Source organism: Pteropus alecto, unplaced genomic scaffold (genome assembly GCF_000325575.1).
Source record: "Pteropus alecto unplaced genomic scaffold, ASM32557v1 scaffold171, whole genome shotgun sequence".
Lineage (NCBI taxonomy): Eukaryota > Metazoa > Chordata > Mammalia > Chiroptera > Pteropodidae > Pteropus > Pteropus alecto.
Window position 1 is genome coordinate 7,495,784 of NW_006431925.1, and position 4,305 is coordinate 7,500,088.

A 4,305-nucleotide genomic window follows, 5' to 3' on the forward strand; every position below is an offset into this window, starting at 1 on the left:
TGAGGAGGACCTGTTCTCAGATCAGACTGGTCAGTCAGGGCTCCAAACATTTCAAAAGAGAAAACACCTAAAATTCATAATCCCTGATGGAGTTTAGACAAAGTATTCCAAGAGGGCCAGAAGAACTCTCAAGAACAAACTTTGGGGCTGCATCCAGATGTGAGCCTAGTGGCCCAGCTGGGCTTAGGGAACTTCTAATGCCTCCAGTCAGTGCTTCTCTGTGCCATTTTTCCAGGGACCTCTTACACACACACACACACACACACACACACCTCTCTCTCTCTCTCTCTCTCTCATACTCAAACTCACACTCCATCCCTCCATGGAGCCAACTTCTCTAGAAAGCACCACTTTCTCTCACAGCCAGTAGAAGGGCATAGACACAGAAGGTGCTTGGCTCCCACGTTTCCTTGTTTCCTTGGATAGACTGCACCTGGGTCTCACCTTATCCTCTTCAAGGAAGAGACAAGATCACTGGGGACATAGAGTGGGCCCTTAGGTTATACCAAACCCTCTCAATTCTAAACTCTCTCTGTGTGGGTCCAAAAAATGACATATGAACATGAAAATGCCTTTTTAAAAAATGGTGTCCCTTTAACATATAAAAGTAGAGGAGTATAAGGAGAAGAGGAGGAAGAAATACACGGAGAGTGAGGTAGAAAAGAACAGGGATAGGCATAAAAGACTTCCAGTTCCATGCAGACAGGGACAGAGTCTGTGTCCCAGTGCCTAGCACAGGTAGGCACATAATGGCTCTCGACAAACGTATATTGAATGAATAAAGAAAAGAAGGAAAAATTGACACAGAAGTAAGGAGGGAGAAGGTGCCAAGATAGTATACAGCTGACCAGACTCCTCCTTCCCTCCTGACAGGGGGTCTCACTGCTGTCCTGCAGCCCACCAAGGCAACAGGCAGGGGTGAGGGTCAGCCTCATGGGGCGTGGGTTGCTGGGCAGGGAGACACCTGCATATGGACTGCTTCTCTGAAGCCAGTCTTTTTTCTTTTTCACTCACTAAAAAAAAAAAAAAAATTGTTTTGATGCAAAGAAGAGTCACTGATTTCATTTGAAACAATTCCCAAACAGGATATGGAGTCTGAAACAACTCCTTGGCCCTTGGCAATTGTTGTGCGCAGGTGTTTCTTGCAAGTGACAGGCTGCACGTAGGGTACTGAAACCCTGGGTGCTTTGGGAGGTGGCGCAGCTGCAGGAGGGTAGCCCAGGGCACAAGGAGCTGTTGGCACTGAGCCCTATAGCATCTCCTGCATTTTAGGGATTAGACTCCTTCCCACAGACCTCCTCCACCCACTTGCTACCCTTACTTCCCATGCCCAGTCTTTGGTATAGTAAGAATTGAGTTATCACTCTTGTTATTTGATATTTAATTCATAAGATAAAAACAAACCAGAGTCCCAAAGAGTCCTAAAGAAAGAACAAAATGGAAAAAAGAATGAGGACCGAAATGAAAGAAAGGAAGAATGAGGAAGACTGCTCTGTAACGACATACCAAAACAGGATGGACTTACCTACACAAGCTAAAACAAACATCTGAACACTAATGGAGTTGAATTAAAAATTCATCAATAAAAATCAGTACACACACACACACACACACCCACACACACACACACGAACATATTTTTAATCTTAGTTTCTAAGAGTAAAATAGGAACAATGAGTACTCAAGCATGAAGGAACATCTTCAACAAGTAGAACTTTATAAGTAGCCCTGGACAAACAGTTAAACATAGAGTTACTGTATGATCCAGCAATTCCACTCCTAGGTATAGCATATACCCAAGAGAAATGAAAACATAAGTCTACATGAAAATGTGTACATGGATGTTTATAGTAGCATTATTTATAACAGCCAAGAAGCAGAAACAACCTAAACATCCATCGACTGGTGAATGAATAAATAAAATGTGGTATATCCATACATTGGTATGTTACTTGGCAATAAAAAGCAATGAAGTACTGATACATGCTACAATGTGGATAAACCTTGGAAACATTATGCTAAGCAAAATAAGCTAGTCACAAAGGAGCACATATTAAGTGATTCCATTTATGTGAAACATCCAGAATAAGCAAATCTATAGAGACAGAAAATAGATAAGCGGTTGCCTAGGGTGAGAAGCGGGAAGAGGATGGCAGGATTGGGGCATGACAGCTAAGGAATGCAGGATTTCTTTGGGGGGAGGTGTTAAAAATATTCTAAAATGGACTGTAGTGATGACTGCTCAGCTCTGTGAATATACTAAGAACTATTGAATCATAGACTTTGAATGGATGAATTGTATGAAATACGTCCTTGTAAAGAAACCTAAATAAAAAAGAGACAGAGAGAGGTCATTTCTCAAGCAGAGAAAAGAAAGGTAGGGCATGTCCAGTGGACCCATTGAATCCTTCTGGCGAGGGAAGGGTTAGGAGGAGAGCATGCTCTGTCTTGAAGAACCAGGAGTGATTTCTTCACACTCTCTTCAGCCTCACTATCACCTTCAAGGCTCCTGCTCCAAGGCTTCACCAGAGAGTCTTGGGAGGGAGCCCCTCTCCTTCCCCTATGTTTTCATAATGGAAAGGGCTGATAAGTGCTTACAGTGCTACTCTTCCAGAAATATTTATATTTTCAGATTATAGTCATAAAAACTTCAACTATTTGTGCCTTAGAAACAATCTCTTCTACTGGATTTCTGTGTGTTTTATGGAGCCCAGAGGAAGGCAAGGGACTATGAAAGGGGCTCTGGGCATGCCATACATTCTAGAAAAATTCTCACTTAATATGGGTAAATAAAATGTTTGGGGTTTAAAAGATAAATAACTCTTCGCCATCCACAAAGAACAAATTATCCCCAAAAACTCAGCCCTGAAGTTTCTAGACAGCTGATATTTGACTGTGTTTTTCCAAGACATTACCAGCACCATGAGGCCCATGTCCCCTTTGGTGAGTCCCACAGAGCCAATCACAGGCTCTCAGCGCATTGGCAGCTGCCTCCCTCCTCCTCTGGACATTACCCCTGGACCTTTCTCAAGGCCCTGCCACATCTGGTGTCCCCTCTGATGCTCTACAATACTATCCAAGGCACAGCCAGCTGACCCAGGGCAACAAATGGTCCACAGCAGTCATGCACCCTATGCATGGGTCACCAGGAAAATCTCTTGAATCAGGCCTTGGAGGAGCCTTTCTCTGGTGTGTGGTTGGTAACAATTTGTTTACATAAATAGGCCAGGAAAGAGGCCAGAAGAAAAATACAGCTAAGTTTGTCCAGCCATACTTTCTTGTTCACAAAAAAAACAAGGCACAGCAGAATCCCCTGACTTACAACAAAAAAGCAGAGACTTTTACATGACGCTACTTACTCTAAATTACACAAACACTACCTAGGAAAATGTCTACCAGGTTTTCTTGAACTTTACTAAGCCCCAGAATGATGAAATTGACCAAGGTAGTGTCAAAAGCCCCAGAGAATATGTACCTGGGAGGTCTGTGGTTTCTAGTTACATTTCATATTTGAATTCTCTCTCACCCAGCCCAATTCCTGTCAAGCCCTTTCTCTGAGCCTGCCTGACTAAAATCTAGAAGTGGTAACTCAGTACCTAGCAAAGGCTTTTATAAACAGCAGGCACTCGGTAAATGCTTTGAGAAAATGATGATTCAGCTAATGAATAAATTAATTAATGATTCTGGAAGTCAAATAGCTTTGAAATCAAGAATATTATAATTTAGTCATCGCTATTTTTGTAATTTCTCTATCACCTTACTCAAGATGTTCTTAAAGTGAACATAATCCCAGCATCATAGAGCTTGGAAGGGACTTAAGCACTACTACTCTGATTAATTTCAAACTCTTGCCAACAGCAGTGTCTCAGAGGCCACCTCAGGAGACAAGTAGGAGGCTGAGGGGAAAGGCATCTGAGATTTCCATTCCCATTTAGGTTAGTATATTAGGGTAAGGCTAGCTACTTGAAAAAATAAAACTCAACATTTCAGTGGCTTAGCAACATAGAATTTTTTTATTTTTTCTTCATATAACAGTTTGACATGGGAGTTTCTGACCTGCATGTGGCTCTCCTCCACAGAAACCCAGGCTCCTTCCATCTTGTGGTTCCATTATCCCCTAAGGCCCCAGCCAGGAGACAGGAGAAGAGAGAGGAGAGAGTGAGCACACCTGCTTCTTTACCACCTTATCAAAAGAACAAAGTCTAAGCCAGGTAATCAGAAAGAAAAAAAAGAGAGAGAGAGAGAGACCAATTAATATGGGCAATTGCAATAGCTGAAAAGCCAGACACGGGACAGAAGGCAATC

At 42.5% G+C, this 4,305-nt stretch overlaps 1 pseudogene; it reads left to right on the forward strand.

Moving 5' to 3' along the window:
- The first annotated feature begins 2,922 nt into the window (after window positions 1-2,922).
- LOC102889965 overlaps window positions 2,923-4,305 on the forward strand; it is a 6,980-nt pseudogene continuing 5,597 nt past the window's right edge.